This window comes from Podarcis erhardii (assembly GCF_964252035.2).
Source record: "Podarcis erhardii genome assembly, chromosome: 2".
NCBI classification, from domain to species: domain Eukaryota; kingdom Metazoa; phylum Chordata; class Lepidosauria; order Squamata; family Lacertidae; genus Podarcis; species Podarcis erhardii.
The window spans coordinates 31,215,915-31,238,773 of record NC_138498.1 but is presented as its reverse complement, the minus strand read 5'-3'; the positions used below and the strand labels follow the sequence as shown (position 1 = coordinate 31,238,773).

General features: G+C 43.9%; 1 protein-coding gene and 1 long non-coding RNA gene across 3 annotated transcripts in view; one reads left to right on the top strand and one right to left on the bottom strand.

Annotated features, from left to right (window-relative positions):
• LOC309335166 overlaps positions 1–22,859 on the top strand; it is a 722,355-nt gene that overhangs the window by 246,794 nt on the left and 452,702 nt on the right. The window lies entirely within an intron of this gene.
• RBFOX3 (RNA binding fox-1 homolog 3) overlaps positions 1–22,859 on the bottom strand; it is a 351,363-nt gene that overhangs the window by 226,355 nt on the left and 102,149 nt on the right. The gene's annotated exons all lie outside the window — the stretch shown is intronic.

Genomic DNA, 22,859 nt, shown 5'->3' with positions numbered 1-22,859 from the left:
TTCTTTCATTTTTTCATGTTATGATACTGTACTTCTCTGCCAATCTCCCATTCTCTAGCCACTTGGCTCTCTACACCACCCAACCATTCTCAATCCAAAAGAATTGCTATGGCCAGGAAGTCCCACACATCTAGATCCACATCTGATTTTACTGGGTCTACTGGCTATTTGCTCAGGTTCTGGCAATTTCCCTTCCCTCCTATTGTCATTATTAGCTGAGGTTCACTGGTCCACATCCTCTCCCAAGTCCAATCCTACATCCATATCTCACTTCCGTGTCCTATTGGTGGTCCCTATGGCCAGTGCTGCCTCATTCCAAAAGGCACATACTATATTTCCTACTCTTGATTAATCTCGACAATGCTGCCTGCCCTGCTTCTCTGTAAATTCTGAGCATCTCAGCCAACAGTAGGTATTAAGACTGTATGGCCAGCCTCATATGCCTGCAATGTTAGGGCAATCTCCTTCAGAGGCTTCAACACTACTACTGCAAAATTCCTTGCTGCGTTTACACTTTTTAAAAACAAAATAACGAAATGTCTAGATCACTTAAATAAAAAAAGGGAAATCTCTCAGCAGTTTACACAACATAGCGTGAAATGTTTATTTTTAAAACCCTGTTAAAATCAAAACATTTTTTTTAAAAAATAGGCAAAATAAAATTATAAAATATAGGTAACAGCAGCAGAACTTTAGAAACAAGTATGTAACCTAATACATATCTGGGCATGTTAGCTGAAAGAAAGGTTTTAGCAAGCATCTAAAACAAAACAGCAAATATGCCTGTCTGATGAGAATAGATAGGCCAGATTCAGAATTCAACAAGAGATCAAAAAGTCACACATCACCCCTACCCCGTGAAAGTTTACCATTAACATGCATTGATTAGCTAGGGAGTGTTAGATTTGGGTTGAACCTTTGAGAGCACATGAAGGCTCAAATAAACTTATTTGCACATTTGCTTGAGAACGTGCATAAAATAAAACTTTTCCTAATTACAAATCCCCTAGTATATTTCAGCAAAAAAACAACACACCCACAACCAAAATGCATACATAATCCAAGATGTTTATCCATCATTATTGATTCTTTTTGTAGTACAATCAATATCTTTATCCATTGAGAGTATTCTTCGAAGCCTTCCTAGTGTATCCTTGAAGCCCCAGTTCTGTTAGATTCAGTGTGAGACTTAACTTATTTGGTACTTCATGACCTGGGACATTTTCAGAGTTCTCTTGCAAATGAGCAGTTGCATTTAAATTTCAAATAAAGCTGTCTGTGGGAAACCACAATTTTTATTTATACTTGATCTGAACATTTAGAAACCATCATTTTTTCGGGTTGTAGTATTCTCGGAAAAGATGTAAACATAGACTAAATCACCTGGTGGATAGTTAGTCGCACACATTGTTACTGATATGTGATCTACTTACTATTATTAAATATACTCCCACTTTTAACTTTCAGCCCTTGACTTCCATTAGATGTCATTGTCAGAGCCTCAGATTAGACATAGTAAAATTTTGACGAAGAAGGCACTTTTGTATAGTGATTTGAATGGCACTTACATGTGTATCAGCACACATGACTCTAGCATGCAAACACACGCAGGTACAATATGTGCATATATAATTTTTCCCAGTGCATGCAGCTGTGTTGGGAATGAGATTAGCTGCAACTTCCCCCTATTCATATACTGAAGGTATGTGTGCTAGAACAAAAAGACAATAACCATACAATTAGCCACGTATGACAGTATTTCAAATAGGAATGGAAGTTAATCCCTGCAGAGAAGCATTTTTATTTTCTTTAGTCAGCAATTGTATTGCATCTTTTAAAAGCCCTTGGATAAGCAGGCAGAGAATGAAAGATTGATACCAGTCTGGTGAAATGTTCTGTTTCAAACCTCTGCCACCACTGGCATTCAAGATTGCTCTTTTACAGCTATTGGACTTCGCCTGTGAGCACAAAGTATTTTTTTCCCCACAGTGAAAGTGCTTATTATATTATCAAGTGATATTTTCACTTCATTTCTCTGAAGACTCTTTATTAAAGCCAACCCACCCCATGTCCTCAAATCGTTCCAACAGTGACTCTGAAAAGAGGAGCACATTAAAAAAAACAACCATCCAGACACCAAGACTCAGATAGCATGTAGCAATAGGTTTACTCTTCCCCACACTACCCCATCCCCATCTGCAGCTTTAGATCAAAATGGATCACACTAACCCCCATTGCTGCAGCACCATCTAGGCACACACAACCAGTTAAATTACATACCATGTCAGCCCTGCTTTCCAGGATACGGCTGCCTGTTCTATAGCTCTGGCTGATACTCTTATTCCTAGAGATATGACCTTGCATTTGGCTGCATTAAAACAGATGTTGTTGGCACAGGGCCCAGCTGACCAAGCGATCCAAATTGCTCTGTGTATATCTTGCCCTGTCCTCAATGTTATTTACCACTCCAGCAATTTTTGTGCTTTCGATCCAAGGACTTGCCCACCAGCTGAGATCACAGAACTGGAACCTGTTTATTCTGAACCTGGGAGGAGTGGCCCAGACAAACGCCTTATCCTTGTCCATAAGGCTCTGAGTACAAAGCTAATGGTCCGTGCTGAAAACACCAGCCCAGGCCCCAGTGTTAAGGGAAGAGAAAGTCACCATGCTTTATTTGCCAGCTTGCATGGAGGAAGCCAAATCTCAGCAGCCCAGCACAAGCAAATGTGTTCTACACATTTATGCTTGCTTGCTTGCTTGCCACTGGTTCATCTGGAGACGTTGAATGGACAGTGGCCATCATGCTTGAACAAAGTGGGGAAACACCGTCTTCCTTTGAACTCATCAACCCCCTAATTAAGAACCCAAAGACCATGGTTAAACATTCCACTTTAGCCGTATGTCGCTAGGTGAACAGCAAGTCTGAAAGATGTTAAGAATTTATAACTTGGAGGCAATCACGTTTTCAATCCAGCTTATTTTAGCTAAGCATGGAATATATTAACAAAAATGCATATATATATTTATCAATGCATATATATATATATCAACTTCCAGCAATGTTCTGTTTATGTGGACCAAAATTAGGGGTGGGGAGCCACCTTCCCACAAGCCAGATGGACCCATAGAACCATCTGGCCTGCAGCCTCCACTCTTCTCCTTGACCCTCCACCCTGTGTAGCAACTAGGCCTGAAAATAGCCTCCTGTTGGACCCCTAAAATGATAACACACTGGTCCTCTGCAGAATCAGGGGGAGATGAATTTGGGCTCACTTCCTGATTCTGCAAAGGACCAGTGTTTTATACACATCCAGGAAGAACGGCAGAGATAACAACAACAACAACAACAAAAATAACTTTCCTAGGGACAGAAACTCTCCAAAAGGCTCCCATGTCATGCTGGATCGATCTCAGCTGACAGAGGTTGCTTTGCATCCCTGAATTGAGAGGATATAGTTTAACAGCTTGTCCCCTATCGTGATGGGGCTTTCCCCCTCCTTACTTTCTGCTCACTCTGCTATCAATCAAGGCACTGAAAGGAACAGATCCACCCAGGCAGCCTTAGCCACACCACCTCAATTTCCCTCACCTATGCCCATGAGAGACCTTGCTGCGTATGTTTTTTGTGCTCTGGGAGGCAGACAACAGGCATCTGCTCTTGCCATTAGTTACACCTTTCCCAACATTTACAAATCTAGCAGATGCAGTCCCCCTACTCCTGACCTAGGTTGAAAGCAAACCCAACGAAACAAAACCAGGCATTTAAAATATTTGCATTGAAATTTAAGAGCACATTCATACATATAAGCTAAAAGGACAGACATTAATATATTTAACAACCAACATTCTATTAACGCAGATGAATTAGTGAGGTGGAGAGACTGCTGTAGAAGAAATGGGAGGGTGAATCTTTTACTTACTGCAAACAGCCCCCCCACCTACCCCCCAAATGGCTGGAATTCCCTTTCCACCTAATTATACCCATTCATTAGACTCTATTGATATGCACAGCTGGGTAGCAGCTTAGTATGAGTCAGCTCATTGCCAAAAGGCTTCCTGGCTTCTCAGCCAGCTCTTTCTATCAGTCACCTTTAAAGGCAATCTGTCACAGCCCAATTCTAAATCCTTTTGCAAAATACACACTCTTTCCCTCCCTCAACCTCTCTCTGTGTGCCTGTTCTTCCCTCCAGGGGAGTTTTTTTTTTGGGGGGGGCAGGGGAGGTGGTAATAGTATTTGGCTAACTAAATTCTCCAGAATCAGCAAACATGGAGCATGCTGATAAAGAGTTTGGATTCAAGCTTGGACCATGCAGGGACAGATTTGCAAAAGAGCATACTCACTGCTGGTCTCCCAGAGAAGTGAGGCAGATTTTGTTGTAGCCCAAGAAGTAGCTTTTTGAGTCTAGGGTGAAAGATGTAACATTCTAGTGCATGCAAATATCACCGCTTAGATATTTTTTGAAACATTAAGTGAGATATTAATGCTTTTCAACAAATAAATGGGGTGTGTTCCAGTGCAGTGTTTGTGAAGTGATGTGGAAACTTACAGTCCTGTTTGAGACACAATACAGCAGAGCACTCCAGAATAAACATTCTGTTTCATTCAGCCTTCAGTTTTATCATAAGGTTAACCTTACATTACTTGTTCTACATTTTGCAACCACTTCCCCTTGTAGTATTCATCCCAGACACAACCTCTGCAGATTTTTTTCCTTGCCCTTATACAAAAGGTCCTTGGGGAAGACTCAGAACCATGCAACGCTTACACTTGACAATATAAGCAGTAGTCTTAGGTCACTGCCATCTAGTAGAAACATTAAGTGAAAACTTGACAAAAATCAAATAAGATGATTGAAAGTGAAGCACGGTCTTTAATTAAAATGAGTCTGCAACATACAGAAAACTTGGTAGCGCTGTTATGCGTAACAATTAAAAAATACTATTATCTCACCACTCTTGGAAGAGTCTTTCTTTCTTTTTAAGTTGACTTTAACATGTCTTGTGCCGTTAAGCACCAACAGAAGATAAAATCTACAAGAGAAGTATCTTTGATAACTGAATACAGTGGTACCTCGGGTTAAGTACTTAATTCGTTCCGGAGGTCCATACTTAACCTGACACTGTTCTTAACCTGAAGCCCCACTTTAGCTAATGGGGCCTCCTGCTGCTGCCATGCCGCCGGAGCACAATTTCTGTTCTCATCCTGAAGCAAAGTTCTTAACCTGAAGCACTATTTCTGGGTTAGCGGAGTCTGTAACCTGAAGCCTATGTAACCTGAAGCGTATGTAACCAGAGGTACCACTGTACATATGGTATTTTGTTGTCCATTGTAAATGAACAAATATAATTCTGGGTACTAATTGCTTGGTTTAATGGTGGACATTTTTGTAGTACTTTGTTCTTAATGTAGCCAATAGCCTGAACACGAAACCTTAAAAAATAAAAATGAAATAAACAAAAACAAAAACAAAGGTAACAACATAGTATTTTTGTTTTGAATTTTTTTTTATTACGTATTATTTTTGCTATGGGGGCAGTTCTAATTCTGATAAGTTACCGTATTTTTCGCTCTATAAGACTCACCAGACCACAAGACACACCTAGTTTTTGGAGGAGGAAAACAAGAAAAAAAAATTCTGAATCTCAGAAGGCAGAACAGTAAGAGGGATTGCTGCGCAGTGAAAGCAGCAATCCCTCTTGCTGTTCTGGCTTCTGGGATAGCTGTGCAGCCTGCATTCGCTCCATAAGACGCACACACATTTCCCCTTACTTTTTAGGAGGGAAAAAGTGAGTCTTATAGAGCAAAAAATACGGTATTTCAGTATTTTAGCTTGAGACGTAAGACTGCCCTTGTGATCCTTCTTGTGAGCCAGGAAGGAAGTGGTGAAAGGAAAGGCTGAATCAACATCTCCCCAACAGCACTGAGGACAGTAGCTGTGCCTTTACAATTATAAGGAGATGCTACCATCACAGAGGGAAATACAGAAATTGAAGCTGGGTGCTAATCTCTCAAACCCACTGTGGAGGACTGCCTGGTGCTCCCTGGTCTTCGATTTACCTCATCCCTCTTAACACAGAATTGGGTGAAATCAGTTTGCGAAGTTCAACCACCCTCCACCCCACCCCCACTATCTAGGGTCTTTCAGGATTTCCAGGTCCAGACCTTGGAAGGAGAGAACCTCTGTAAGCTTTACAAAGAAAAGGAGAAGCTCAGCAAGATGTGACTCCCCCCCCCCCCGACCACCACAGTGCTGTAATGATGGCAAAAGCTGCACCTAGGTGACTGCTCCCTGCTATGTAAGAAAGAGAGGAACCTACATTAATTTGGACTGACAACAGAGCTTCCAAAGCAATCTTGCCTGTCAACTACCTTCCTGTCAACAGCTCACAGCCTTTCTATTCCTAGGGCCATATGTGAGGTTTTGACCCTGCTGAGCTCTCTTCTTGTCCTTCCCTTTACCATACTCATCTTTACCATTCATTGTTTTATAAGGTCCCAGCTTACTGCCTACTATTCCCTGCTTCCCTTAGCTCCTCCTCCCCCCTCAAATTTTGACAAGTCCTCCTGTTGCCCAGCATACAGATGGCCCTTACTCCAACTTCCCGCCCCTTATGATTATGCACACTATACATTTAAAGTGCTATGAGACCACTTTAAACAGCCATGACTTCCGTGAAAGAATTCTGGGAGCTGTAGTTTGTTAAAGGTGCTGGGAGTTGTTATGAAACCCCCAGTTCCCCTCACAGAGCTATAATTCCTAGAGTGCTTTAACAACCTATCCCTCTTCACAAGCGGCTCCGTGAGGGGAATAGGGACTTCCTAACAACTCTCAGCACCTTTAAGAAATCACAGCTCCCAGGATTCTTTGGGAGAGCCCATGGCTGTTTATAGTGGTATCATAATGCTTTAAATTCATGGTGTGGATGTAACCTCTCTGTGTGGGCTCTTTGCACATCCTTCATTAGCCCATCTCTTCTCAGACCTCTCCTCTACCACCCATTTCCATACAAACAGCTTTCCTTTCACTCACAATAACTGAATGATGAACATTCTGTTGTTAACATACAGTCATAGCTCATGTTGCGTCCGCTTCAGGTATGTCTTTTCAAGTTGTGTCCCACAGCAACCCAGAAGTACCAGAACAGGTTACTTCCGGGTTCACAACTTGCGCATGCGCAGAAGCGCTAAATCACGCAGCAAGCGTGCGCAGATGTGGCACTTGTGGATGCAAATGCTTCGAGTTGCAGGCATGCCTCCGGGACGGATTACGTCCACAACTCGAGGTTCCACTGTATTTGTCCCCTGAATGGTCAGGATGTTTGTAAACATTTAGTGACATCACTCCAGATCAACCTATTGCTGATCGCACTTCAGAACAACTCATGAAGATGCCAATCGGGAATAGATATTTAATATGAAATACTTAGACCTTGAATCTTAATTCTCTCTTCTTTCTAGACTCATAGAAACACCTTCCCAGTAGAGCAGCCAAAATATGCCAAAACTTAGAGCAATTTGTCCTGTTAATCCACCAAGATCAAAACGGAGATTAATTTAGATGAGACATATAGATTTATTGGTTATGATACAAAAAAAAACATGGCATGAGCTTTCAATCCAGTAAAGGAATCAAGGGGAAATGTCAATTTCTAGTTAGTTACTTGCCTATGAGAGAATTAAAAGGGAGGGATTTATACCGTGCACTAATTGCAGATGATCCATAGCCAGACTTAATTGGTTCCTGAAGTTTGAGAACAATCCCCAACTCTGACCGCTGTCAGAGATTACAGAAATGGATATTTAGCCAGCAAAAAGCACCAACTGAGTAGCAAGAATTCTTCCTTTATGGAAAACTTTATCGGACAGCAATACATTTAAAATCAAAGGCAGGCAGATAAGAACAAGGAGCTTGGAACTGAGACATTTTCCCAATTTGGGAGGGGGGGGTTGCTTTCATGTTTTAACACATCAAAAGTTAGAAAATAACAGCCCACCACAAAGGGCCTGAAGAGCGCTTTTCATGTGAACAACCTTCCAAGGGCAATTCATGGCCAGCTCCACATGCACAACATGAGCATACCAACACTTCAGAAACATTTAAGATTGACTTGCAGATTATTAGGTTAAGCAGAAAGGGGAAGTAATTGGCTTGTACTTTGAGGTTCTAATGTCCAGGAACAGCAGTTAGGCTGAGAGAGCAATGGGTAACCTGGGAAATCCCAGGTTCATATAAGCATACCAAAGGATGAAAAGAGGATTCCTGTCAGCCGGTGCACCAGTGCAACTGAAATTTAAAGGATGGCAAAGGAACATTTAAACAAGAAATGGGAGAGATCATCAACATTCTCCAGAATTGCATGAACAATCTTCCTGAAAGGACTGCTGAGTCTGTGCGATATAATGAAGAAGTGTGCATGCACACGAAAGCTCATACCTAGAACTAACTCAGTTGGTCTTTAAGGTGCTACTGGAAGGAATTTTTTTATTTTGTTTTGACCATGGCAGACCAACACGGCTACCTATCTGTGCGATATAATGGTTAGTGTCAGATTAAGACTGGGGAGACCCAGATTAAGATCCCTGCTCACAAAGTGACTTTTGGTCAGTTTATCTCAGCCTAGCCCTCCTCACAGGGTTGTTGTGAGGATAAAATGGGTGGAGGGGGGAGATATGCATTGTCCACTCTTTTTCCAGGTAGTAGCAGTAATAGCAGTCGTAATAGGAGAAGAAACTTGGCAAACATAAAGCTTTAATTCTTTTAAAGGATAGTATCAGTGCTATTACCCTCTAAGAGCCAGTGTGGTGTAGTGGAGACTGGCTGTTATACTATACAATATGGTGGGGTGTGGGGTGGGGCAGCACTGACAGGAGGGTTCTGCCTTTTTCAGCAACAGTCCTATGTTTCTTGAACTGCTTTGTTTCCAGCCACGGTGCCCACCAAAAACCAGAGCTCCTGGGGGGGCAGGAAGTGTGTCATTAGTGACCTTGCTTTAGCCCTCTTAATGGTGAGGGAAGACCTAGAGCAGGGGTCAGCAAACTTTTTCAGGTGGGGGCCGGTCCACTGTCCCTCAGACCTTGTGGGAGGCTGGACTACATTTTGAAGAAGAAAAAATGAACGAACTCCTATGCCCCACAAATAACCCGGAGATGCATTTTAAATAAAAGCACACATTCTACTCACGTAAAAACACCAGGCAGGCCTCACAGCATTTTAAAGAAAGGACACATTCTACTCATGTAAATACATGCTAATTCCCGGACCATCCGCGGGCCAGATTTAGAAGGCGATTGGGCCAGATCCGGCCCCCGGGCCTTAGTTTGCCTACCCATGACCTAGAGTGTGAACCAGGCTTCCGCAATACATACCATATGTCTGCACTGCTCTTGGGACAAAGCTGGTTGATTAGTAAACATGCCCCAATGCAGTCAAAGCCTGTTACACACAGGAAATATTCCAGAGACTGCTGCTTCCCCTCTACTGCTGCCACAAAACTGCAAGCAATAAAATAAAAATGGGATACTATACCATCGTTTATTTTTGCAGAGCTTTCTTGCACATTCATGTGCAGGCTGCTGATGGCAGGGGAGCACCCTGCGGGCTGTGGGAGGAAGATGCCTCCAAGAGCAAAGGATTTGCATAAAGCAGGCGTATGCTGCTGCTACAAAAACCATCCTCCAAGCACACACACATACACCTCCCTACTGTGCACAAACAGGAAAGGAACTGTAGGAAGGCTTAGGTGAGCTCTCTCAGTACTTTTGTGTCTAAGTCAATAGAGAAGTCAAGGGGGTTTATCACTCCTGGCAGAGACCAGGAGATTAGGGGAGCACTGCATCATTCCCGAAAGCTCATCCAGCACATGCCATTCAGAGAGAGGAACCTGTACACTCTAGACACCTGGTGCCTTGCAAATCATACCTAAGAGAGGAGGAGGCAAGCGCTACAACCTCCCTGCCATAAGGAAAGGCCAAGCAAACTTTGCAAAGTATACCGTGTATTCTCCACCAGCCCAGCTTGATCTCCCCAGCTTGCTTTTCTGACTGGAGTTATCCTCATGGCACACTCACTAGCTTTTGCCGCAGGGTGAGAAAGATAAGAGTTAACAGAGGAGTTAGCAGCAGAGAAGAGGGATTTAAGAATCTGATGCCACTGCGGCAAGGCTGCTGAAGAGCTTTCAGTCTGGGGAGCCTCTGGAGTGGAGGAGCTGTGAAGGGACCGTAGGTGCCAACTCTATGGGGCCCTGGTCCTTTCACACACATCCCATAAAATATTTAGAGGGGTTGGCCTCCCTAATGTTTGATGCAGGTTGGTGCCTCCCTCTCTTTGGCAGCCACCTCCCCACTGCTGGCTGGGTACTGCCCTCTTTCCTCAACTTGCCTCCAGGCTTTCAGCACCATTTTTGAGCATCATCCAGCACCATCTGGATGGTACGGTGAAGTGGAGAGCAACTTTAGAAGGAACTATGGTCTCTAATTCTCCACCCATCCCCAAGGAAAGAGGGGAAGTTCTAGTTCTTAGCAAAAGTTGCAGTGAAGCTGCACTCTATGACATCTCCCATTCCAAAGGAAATCAGAAACCATTTCCAACTTTCATCTGTCCCAAGGGTAGGGCTGGGTGAAATCAGCTTTTCAACATCACGGGTATCCCCACCCCAACATCGTGGTTTGGCGATATACCGCAATGTTGAAAAAGCAAGCTGCACTGGCCTCTGCCTGCGAGGCACTGGGTGAAACTGCCCCAGCTCTCACCTTGGGAACTGAAGCGGTTTCACCCAGGCGCTTGTGGGCTGGGACAATGCAGCTTGTTTGTGCAGCTCAGCTAGGAGGGGAAAGGTTGCTATTCCCCAGCTGAGTCAGCCCCAGCGCTCTGCTGCTTGTGCATGAGCCCAGGAGCGCCGGAGCTGCTTTGCGCCTCACCAATACAGCTTGTTTCTCCCTCTGCACCGTTGGAGGGCAGAGTATGATGGTGGTTTCACTCATAGGTATATCGCTGGTAAAAACGGCACTGGTCCGGAGTCCCTCTGCTAGCAACACTCGCTGGAGGAAGGAATTCCAGCAGACACTGCTAGCAGAGGGACTCAGGAGCAGTGGTGGTTCACCAGCGATATACCGCTGACTGAAGTCTGCTCCTCATACCTTACCTGGGTGATATATCGATATATCATCCAGGCCCAACCAAGAGCAATATCTGCTTGATGAAACATACCATAGTCTTAGGCAACAGGACTTGGATGATGAATAGAGAACATGTATACTATCATATTTACTCGAGTATAATGCACCATTGAATCTAATGTGCACCTCAATTTTCAGAACCTTGAAACAAAAAAAACAAAAAAAGTATTTGCTTGTGAATGTCAATGTGGCATTTAATCCAATGCGCACCTTAATTTTTGCAACGTGAATTGGCCCAAAAAGCTATACAGTATGTGGCAAGACAACCACAACACTTTATTTACATCGGAGTTCTGGCCATCTCCATGCCCTGCACCACTATAATTTTTAGGTACCCACAAGCATATTTTGTGTCTGTGTGCTTGGGGTGCCATTTGGATAAGCAAGGAGCCAATTACCCTCAGAGATAAGCTACTAATCGGCATATGAGCAGAATTCTAGGTAAGGGAAAAGGAGAGCAGCAGGGGGTTAAGGGAAAACAAATTACTGCCTAATTGTGCACTTGGCAAAGTTGGATGCTGATGTCATGTCCCTGTCATTTCAGAAGACAAAATTAGTTCAGTAAGGAAAGCCGCCTCCCCCCAACTTTGTTCAAATGCAGGCTGTTTAATGCTATAACAGAACCACGGGGGGGGGGGGGGGAGGAGGAGGAGCAGGAGGAGGAGGAGGAGGAGGAGGAGGAGGAAGTTCTGCTTAGTCTTCCTCTACCAACCTCACCCCAATGTCCCCATCCAGTACATAATGCTGGAGTAGCACATGCCATTCGTGCTGCCCATGTTCTGAGGAACAGCAAACAGACACTGCCAGGGTATAAAGTTCTTCTCTCATAACTTAATATAAGCAGTCACTCACTGCTTGTCAAAAGTGACTCCCCCAGTGCATACATTTAATGCCCCTGTCGCAAAGTGGTATTTGGGGTGTATGTGTGCGAATAAACTTGCAAGACAATGAAGAGCCTGTAGGACAGTGGTTCTCAAGCTGTGGGTCCCCAGATGTTGTTGGACTACAACTCCCATCATCCATGAGCTTTGGCCTTGCTAGCTAGGGATGATGGGAGTTGTAGTCCAACAACATCTGGAGACCCACAGGTTGAGAACCACTACTGAAGGACATGTTGTGATTTGGGGAAGGGCACCCTGACCCAGTCATTGGACACAGTACCAGTAGCTGCTAGGAGTTGTGCCCCACGTCAAAAAGAAATGCCCCAATGGAAAGAAAAAACTCTTGCTCCCTTATACCTCCAGTAGTTATGCACTTTGAATATTTGACTCTTCAAATTGTCAGCTTCTTTCCCCATTCCCTTTTGCATGCTGTTTTTGTTTAGGTTGTAAGCAGTGGCGTAGCGTGGGGGGTGCAGGGGGGGCCGGCCGCACCGGGCGCAACATCTGGGGGTTAGGGTTAGGGATAGGGTTAGGGGGCGCAAATCCAGGGTTAGGGGGCGCAAATTACTTGCCTTGCCCCGGGTGCTGACAACCCACGCTACGCCACTGGTTGTAAGGAATCTTTTTTCTTTTCCTTCTCCTCCTGCGATGAGGCTACATTTTAATATTTTAATGTTCCATTATTTTAATGTTGTGTTTTATTTTTGTTTTTAAGTTGTAATCATTCATCTTGTTTTTATTATTGCTTGTAAGCCGCTCTGAGCCCGGCCTTGGCTGGGGAGGGCGGGGTATAAATAAAAATATATTATTATTATTAAGGCTGCTTTCATCTATCTGGCAAAGATTCATCTCTTTGACCCTTTCAGTAATTAGTACATTAAGTGCATATAGTACGTTCATAATTTACGTGGATACTTTGACATGTATTGATAAAATATATCTTTTATCTGGAGTATTTTTTTATTATTATTGAAAACATTTTAGCCTGCTTTTCACTACAGAAGGTCATTCCAGTGTGGGTTGCAAGTAAAATATAGTTAATATATACCTCTTATACATATAGACAATGACTTAAAGCAAACCAGATAAATCACAATAAAGTAAAAGTAGGCAACCTTTCAGTCTGACATTAAGCTCTAAAGAAAGCCTGGGCAAATAACCAGGTCATTAACTGGTGCTAGAAATTCAGCAGCAGAGTTGGCAGCAATTGCTATCTCAGAAGTGAGGGAATTCCAAAGCTGGAGTTCTCCTCCACATAACCAGCAACCGAACCTCAGTAAAACGCAGCACAGCCAACAAAGCCTCCCAGAGCTGTTGTATAATGCAGTAGGCAGAATTCTCTTAGGTAGCCAGTCCCCAAGCATTTAGGCATTGCACACTAGTGAAAAATCCTTAAAATGGGCATCCACTGCTGGTGCAGTTCTGTAGGTCCCACCTGTAGGTCCTCAATCTTGTTAGGGATCATTTTTAATTTGCTGGCCCCCATCCAATACACCACTGCACCTGCTGATATTTACAATAGCAATGGTGCCCATCAAATCTGAGAGGTGAGGGTTAGGCATTAAGATGTCCCAAGTCCGCTTTGCCCTTCAAATGTGTGGTGTTCACACCATATTGTGGACAATGGTTGTGGCTGAAATGAAGGTCCCCCTGGCGTGCTGAATGGATGCAGCTCAGTCATGCTCATTTTGGCAGCGGAGTCTCTCTCACATCATCTCTCTCCAAGATAATCAGACACCTCTCTGGACCACAAGCATGCCAAGGCAAGCTTGGCCATGGCTTTCCTTTGGGAAGGTGGCTGAGAGTCTCTCTTATGCTCACATTTGCACTCAACCAGACACACATGCACACTCCGCCCAAGGATGCTTGTGACAAAGCTGACACTGTGCTGCCTACCTAGAACTCCTGGCAAGTACTGGAAAAGTAACTCTGTGTGGCTGGTTTTTGGAGAGGGCGTCAAGGGCCTCTCATCCCCGGCACGTGGCTGCTACTCATAGATTTCAGCAGCATCCACAGAACCAGGCTGTGCTTCAGAAGCAACCTAATGCAACCACATAAAACATTGCCATACAACGAAGTATTTTGGTGTCCATCACACACACACACACACACACAACCAACCAACCAACCAACCAACCAACCAACTCCACTCTCTTCACAGAGGTTGGTTTACTCTAACACAGAAAGGAGATTGGAGTCCCCCTCAAACATGACGACAGCGTTTTCAAATGAATGGCCGCCATTTGTTTATGTGAGAGAAAGTAAAGGGGGTATTACTCTGGAAACACTGGGGTGGGGGTCAAACTAGCTTCTCATGACCCCAGTGTCTGGGACTAGGGTCCAATTTCTCCCTTCTCACCTGTGTCTCAGATTGCAGTCTGTTTCTTTTAGCATATATTTCTGACACAGTCTTCCAGATCAACACCATTTGGGATGAATCGGCTGGAATCCTCTTAGCAAAGGGAGATGCTTGGGTAAGAGAGGTAGTTGCATTGCCCCCACCCCCACCCTGTATGAGCATGTTAGGTATTCTGCAGAACATGTTTGCATTAAATCATTTCCTATTCAGACTCACTGCTGAAGCCAATTTGCCATGGTTATGCCAACAAAAAATGCTAAAACTGGGTCAAATCTGAAAAAGCATTATCTTTTCCTAAGCTTCTAAATGCATAATAGTAATGAGGTTGGTTAAGCAATACGTTCACATACTTCGTTTCTTTGATCTGAAAGTGCATTAACTAGTTAAATGAGAATATGCAAGGAAACTCTTGCTTAATTTTGTCCCCTCTCTGAATACACAATGAATGTCTGAGGTCTTGATCCTCTCCACTTCACATGGTAACCAAGACCAGAGAATACACTGACAAAAGGAGAATATGTCAAGAAATTGGAAAGCTCCAGGCCTTAGAATTTCCTAGTGTGGCATATAGAAAGAATATGCAAGGTTCTGGATCACACTGATTTGAAAGGGCATTATTAAATCACTACCCACACACCCCAGTTCTGAATATCCCAAATGGTACTCAAGTAATCTTTTGATATTAAATCCACAAGCAACTACAAATGTGCTGCAGGCCCCACAGGCTATGAAGCAAAAGCCTGGAAGAAGGAAAAGAAGCTAGTCAACAGTTTGAGAAATCCCCCCCCCAAAAGAGCCTGTGGAGACCAGAAAAACATTGGATGTTTGTGCACATTTTCTTAAGCATCTTAGCCTGCCTGGGTGATACTGGTTTGAAGTCACTGTGCATCCTGCTTCTGTAGCCACCCATTCAAATATCTGGTGGGCTCTCTTTGGCAGAGGGGAGGAAAGGAGGGGACAGTGTGTGTGTTAATTAATGACCAATAGCCATAGCTCAGTTATAGTGCAAACAGTTTACATATAGAAAGCCATCTCTGAGGAACTCTGGCAAGGGGCTAAATTGACCACTGGTTAACCAGCTCGCTCTGAAGCAACTTCTTGCACTCATAATTGCAATCTTATTTTGGTTTCTGAAGCATAAAGCTGCAGCCTTCTCCATTTCTACTACCCTTGTAAGAATTTCCAGGGGAGCATCTGCGGTTGAGTGGTAGGAAAGGGCCCGTTGTGCTTGGAGGTAGCTGGAGCCCTGGGAGAAAACAAGTTGCACTTGCAAGTTGCTCATATGCCTAGTATCTGCAACAGGAAGATGGCAAAAATCTGTTGTTGTAACAGAACTACGTTATGCTGTAGTAGAACTACTATTGAAGGGAATCCAAACAAGTCACAGGCGGCATGTATTTGCAACTGTGGCCAACAGCACACAAACACATACTCTACCTTCTTAAACATATTCCTTGGGAGGTTCACAAGAACTCCAATAGCATATCCAGATCGCATAAACCAGGGGTTGGCAACCTAAGGCCCATGGACCGGAAGTGGCCCATGGAGGCCGTTTAACTGGCCCACAAACCGCCCCTGAACCAAGCCGCCCACTCGGTGAGTCCCCACACACTGCACTAAACCAGTGCAGTGCAGCGCGGGGGCTCTCTTCCACGGCTCCGGAAATCGCTTCTGCGCATGTCCGTGTTGCCGGATCACATCTGCGCATGTCCACAGCACTGGAAATCGCTTCTGCGCATGCCCAGATGCTGAAAATTGCTTCTGCACAGGCACAATTTTCAGTGTCTGGGCATGCGCAGAAGCTATTTCCGGCACAGTGGACATGCACAGATGCAATTTTCTGCATCGCACTGCGCTGGCCCGGCCCATGGAGGATATCCGCGGAAGTGATCCAGCCCATGCCCGGTAAGCCTTGCCAACCCCTGGCATAAACTGTAAATAGTGTGGATCACCACTTCTTAGAAAAGCTAGAAAAGGGCACTGAAAGGATAAAAAGAGCAAAAAAATTAATACTTTTTAATGCCATTTGATCAGTCCAAAATGATTTTTAAATGATTTTAGTAAGGATGGGTGTGTGTTTTTATAGAAAGGTTATGAGACAAATGTTTCTAGCTTTGAGTAGAAGGGAGAAGAAGAGGTGGGAATTGCTCCCTTTTCTCCGATTTCATAACAGAATTGTTTTTCATGCCCGAAGAAGGTAACAAGCACTGGTTTTATAATATAAAAAGGAAGCGATTTTTCACAGAATTGCCCTGAGAATTGTCCTAAAGGATTAGACAAATTCATGGTGGATACATCCATCAACAGCTAATTTGCCAAAATAACAGTGAGAGTGTGAGGGACAGAATGCAACCTGTTTCCCAAGCAAACCCCCAACCCCTAAACGCTGGAAACAGAATACAGTAAATGATAGGTGATGGATTTGCTTGTTCTTGTTGCTTGTTCTTGTTGCTGTTCAGGTGTGTGGATAGATGATAGACAGATAGATAGATATAGATAGATAGATATCACTGACCACAACTAGAGACAACTTAACAGACCACCTCCACACTCCTTAAAAAGAGGCAAAATGTGTCTAACTATGATGGTGGGAATTACTCTTGAAACTCTTTCTGAGCACCAAATGCAGTAAGCATGCCTTAATATCCTTTATATGGAAGACTGGGCCTTGCAAACTATGCCCATATATTAATTAGTAAATTATACACATTTGTAAGGTAAAACCGATCATTATAGTCCAAAGAAGAGTTAGCTTGGCAGAAAAAGATGAAACCCAGTTACGAACTGCCTAGTAACTAGCTTGCTTGTGTGAATAAGCCATTATCAGCCACTGTAATAGCGTCTGTACAACTAAATGCACCAAGAGATCAAATAAAGCATTAGCATCTAGAATGAGGGGTCCAGGCTGATACCTATAGCCATGACAGGAACTTAAGAAGCTGCCTTAAAGCAGGTCAGACTCTTGCTCCATCCTGGTCTGCATTTTCTACAATGATTGGCAGAGGTTTGCAAGAGTTTCTGACAAGGCATAGTCCTACGTCTAGTCCTACCTAGAGATGCCAGGGATGATGTGAGCAGCTGGCTGGGATCACTAGCGCAAGACTCAAGAAAAAGATGTATACTGTATTTGATTTTTTTAGTTGCAATTTTATTCAAAAGCATGGGGCTTCTTTTCCTTTTGCAAAGGTTTACCCTTTTAGTTTGAAGTGACATACAGCAAGATTGAGTTTGAGGTTTGCTTATTTAATGTATATCTGTGAATGTGTCAGTCTTCTGCTTACTAAATAGTGTCAGTGCACCCGTCTTCTGTTTACTAATAAAGCTTTTGTTGAATTATTCCTGACCTTGGAATTCAAGGAGTATTTTTGACCGGCTCTTAGAAGTCTTGCCTAACTATTGGGTGATGCTATGGCAATGCAGTGTGTGAAAAAGAGCAAATACTCTCTAACCAAAACAGGAAAGTGCCTCACCTTCTCAAATCCTGTTCCCGAAACCCTGACATAGCTCAAGAACAGGAGTCCTGATGGCAGCAAAACCTTGTCTTGGGGACCCCTTAAAGCAAAGGTGAGGAACCTGTAACCCTCCAGATGTTGCTCAGCCCCAGTCAGCATATCCAATGGTCATGAATTATGGGAGTCAACAATGTCTGGAGGTCCATGTGTACCCCCACCAGAGTTTTAAAATAATGGTTCCTTACTTTCCCCACTGCATTTCCCTTGCAACAGACAGATCTGACTTGCATTTTGAGCAGCAAGGCCCCATCTGTCACAGGAAGATGGACAAGGATAGAATGACTGCTACTGAAAGTTCAAGTGTACATTTTTAAATAATGGCAGCTTGCACCATCACATCTGGTAATCACAGAGAACCCCCAGGAAAATGAGGCAGTCACATGTGACATGGAGCCATATGGACTATTCCCTCCCCACCTAGAATTGGTTACGAAGGAAATAACAATTTTACTACTGGATATCTCCCATGGAGGAAGTACCTGTATGGATAAGCGCCAGCAATCACTAAAGCAGAAGGTAATGTATATCTTTTTAGAAGTTGGTATTTTTTAGTAATGTGCATTGGAGGAGAAACTCTTGTCTGGTCTTTAGACAAGTTATGATAGATCTCATACTGATATTTATTTATTTTTTAAAAAGAAAAAAGCCTCACAGAATAGGGGGTGGTGACCGTGCTTCCTGATTGTGGGGAAACATTCCTAATTGTTTCAACAGTATTTATATTTGGCTTTAGCCTGCAACACCTGCTCCTTCCTCAGTGATGGACAGCAAAGCCTCTGCTTCAAGATATAGTAGAACAACACAGAAATGAAAACATCAAGGTGGGGAGGAATTAGCTAGCAGAGGGAACATAAAGAGGGGGAAAGGGGGTCACCTTCTTTCATAGGATGTGTCTGCACCCAACTTTGAGCAGAGCAATTTGCCAAGCCTGGGCATTAATCAGCACAGGTTCCATTAACCCAAAGCTTCCCAATGCCCAATGACTGATCAGAACTCAAGCCATGGGAGGAAGCAGAATTTTCTGAAGCTGGAATTCATACCTCAGGAGCAACACAAGGATCTCCATTCAGAAGTATCTGCCACAAATATGGAGTGATTCAATAGACAGAAAAAGTACATGATGAAAGCCAAGGCAATGAAAGAAAGAAAAAGGAGTAGACTGTGAGTGCCCTTAGATTTTGCAATTTCCACGTTCATGGAGATATTAGGAAAGACTATAGCTTAGGTAAGGGGGAAAGGAACAGTTGCAGCACCAGTAACATGGCACCAGGGGAAAGATGCATCAGATTTTCAAATGGAAAATTGATAAGAGACAAGGATAACAACTGAAGTTCCCAGAAGCATAATTTTCCTCTACACCTCGAGTTCTGTACTAAGAGAGAGAGAGAGAACGCAGCAGACTTCTCCAACCACCATCCAGAATTCCGGTTTCAAACACAATTTTTAAGAATGTGGCCCTTCCTTGTGAGAAATTGACCCTGTGCAGAGAAATGAAATATCTTTTCTGAATCTTGCACAAACTCTCCAGAGGCTGCAGCAGAGCTGAAGGAGTTGGCAGCATTAAGTAACCATGCACTCCCATCCCCAAGAGAATGAGCCAATCTGATCCCCCACATTTATTCCATATTCAGACATCAGAAAGCTAGCTTGCTCATGCATTCTGTGCCGCCTCCCCGTATGCACACACACAAACCCGCCACAGTCCCTGACACACACACACATATCCACCTGTCTCTCAAGGTGACATCTCAGAAATGCAGGGATGTATTCATTAGCCCCTTCCCACTCCTCCTTTTATTATTAGATCTTAAACTCTTCTCCTCACCATCTGCCACTCAACAGTCATATTTTAAAGAGGGAAGTGACAGCTTCTCTTTGATCAGCCCTGCAGAAGCCCCATCGGTGTCAAGCACCAGGAAACGAGGGGAATTCATAATTCTGACTCAGGGTGGCCCCTTGACCTCCGGTGCTCCCCAAGGGATTGTCACTGTGCTTAGATCTGGCTGTTGAAGCCAACTCAAGCTCTGTCCCCTTTCTCCAGCTGTCTCTGGTTCGGTTTTTTAAAAAGGCAAACCCAATCTCCGCTGGGGAGCTCATATTGAATTATCTTCGACCTCGCGTATCAGTAAGCTAGTGAGGTCCTTTGTGCGATACTCTCTTCCCTGGCATTGCTGACCACCAAGTTTTCAGGATCTGTAGGGAGAAATGATAGTCTCTCCTGCAGGCACATAATGTTCTTCATGAAAACCTCACAGCCATAGATGCTTCTGTCACTGGAGTCTTCCCCTGCAGCAATCCAATAAGGCAGCGAATATTACATGTGCATTATTGTGCTATAGCATGCAACGAGTAAAAAGGAAAGGAAGATGGATAATGACTAAAACAAAAGGCCAGGTGGACCAAAGGGCATAAATTCTACCTTTATGAGCTAAGCTTCTTAGCCTCCTCAGGAGCAAGTCACATATCAGCAACTTTTTTTTGTTCACTTAGTTTGAAGTGTGACCGACCGCAGCATAACAATCAGACACAGAAGCTTGCCTTCTGCCACAGTGACACCACAGCACACTCTCAGAACTGTCTCTAACTCTATAACCACAATGGCTTAAAGGAGAGCTTTCCCAAGAATTCTGTAAGTTAGTCAGAAGTTTTAAGACAGTTTGTATTGCATGTAAATGCTGGGAAACTGCAAACATTTTATTGTACCGATTCTACTCCATGTGATCACGCTGATTAAGAAAAACTGTTTGTGTTATTTGTTCTAGATTTTCCCCCAAAAAGCTTAAATCATAGTGACACAAGGATATAGAAGATCGTTTCACACAGTGTATAAATTAAGCATACAGTGGTACCTCCGGTTGCGAATGGGATCCGTTCCGGAGTCCCGCTCACAACATGAAAAGCCCACAACCTGAAGTGCCATATCTGCGCATGTGTGCAGCATATTTTGGTGCTTGTGTGCATGCACAAAGCATGATTTAGCGCTACTGCACATGTGCAAGCAGCGAAACCCGGAAGTATCCCTTTCCGGTACTTCCGGGTCGCCACAGGATGCACCTGAAAAACCGTAACATGAAGCGGACGTAACATGATGCATGACTGTAGTGTATAAATTAAGTATACAGTAGTACCTCAGGTTAAGTACTTAATTCGTTCCGGAGGTCCATTCTTAACCTGAAACTGTTCTTAACCTGAAGCACCACTTTAGCTAATGGGGCCTCCCGCTGCCGCTGGAGCACGATTTCTGTTCTCATCCTGAAGCAAAGTTCTTAACCCGAGGTACTATTTCTGGGTTAGCAGAGTCTGTAACCTGAAGCGTATGTAACCTGAAGTGTATGTAACCCGAGGTACCATTGTAGTTTAATAAACAGGGAACAGGTTCACCTATGGCTGTTATATGGTTCTATGCATGTCTTGGCATATTCAAAGGCTACCAGATTATGTACAAGGGATGCAGACATTATTGCTCATATATAATTGAACTTTCTTGTGCCATTTGGATGGTCATTGTCAGGCAACCAACTGCCCTTCATCCGAGAAGCACAGGGCTTTCCTTACGTTTTTCTACTAAAAATGATTCTACTAAAAATTCTAAAATGAGTAAGACCCATACCTGCAACTGAGATAGATGGTGCAAGTTAGGTAGTCCATTATAACTTTCTCCAAGAGATTTAAAATGTTGTGTTGCCCTTTTTTTTGAAATGCCATGCTGTACCACCAGCTGACAGAGTTTCTCTTGCCCTTGCTGAGGTGAAGAAAACAGAGATTCCCTGAAAGTGAGAATCAGATTGCTTGGAGACTGGCAAGACTCCTTGGCACTAGTCAGGATGAGGTGCAGATTTATGGCTTGCAGGGGGAAAAGAAAAAGGAGAAGCTTTAGTGAAATTATTTTAAAGCTCATTGGGAAAGAGGTTCAGTCTGATAGATTGAAAGGTGAATGGAGGGTGCTACTTTGCTCATTCCTCCAGCCCCTCCAGTGAAACAGCTGGTTTCGGCAGAAATGGAGAAAGAACGACCACAAGTCCAAAAAGCAGATTCCACTTAACATGCCTAGGAAGTTTTGCTCAAGAAGAGCAAAACCAGATTCCAAAGGCTACCCAAGGCAATGATTGACAGGAGAAGGGAAAGGAGACTAAAGCTGGAAGTGGGGGTGGCAAAGGCAGTAAAGACAGAAAATGCTTCAGGGCACTTGTTGTATGCTTGTTTTTCCGTCAACAGGACAGAGGAGGGTTCATACTGGGCAAGGTGGACTGAATACAGAACAAATTTCACAACTATCCAGCCATGTCCATTTCTTCTGCAGTTTATTCCATAGTCTCCACTCTGCCCTTTTGTTACCCATCTCTGTTCTCTCATGCCCAGTTCGATGCTGAAATGCGAAACAACAACAGTGCTTGGCAATCTTTCCCAAGGAGATCTTCAAGCACACATGGCCTAATGGCTGCCTGCTAGTCCCCAACCAAGACTCATCCCTAACACAGAGAGGGTTCACTGCAAAGGAAACATCAGCTTGCTTTCTGAGCTAGCTAAAACATTTCCTCCCCAAGTATGAGGTGCATTGATTCAGCATGCCTAACACTCACAGGGACGCGAGTGGTGCTGTGGTCTAAACCACAGAGCCTAGGGCTTGCTGATCAGAAGGTCGGCGGTTCGAATCCCCACAATGGGGTGAGCTCCCGTTGCTCAGTCCCTGCTCCTGCCAACCTAGCAGTTTGAAAGCATGTCAAAGTACAAGTAGATAAATAGGTACCGCTCCTGCGGGAAGGTAAATGGCATTTCCGTGCTCTGCTCTGGTTCTGGGCCACATGACCCAGAAGCTGTATGCCAGCTCCCTCGGCCAATAAAGCGAGATGAGTGCCACAACCCCAGAGTCGTCCGCGACTGGACCTAATGGTCAGGGGGTCCCTTTACCTTTACCTTTTAATACTCACAGG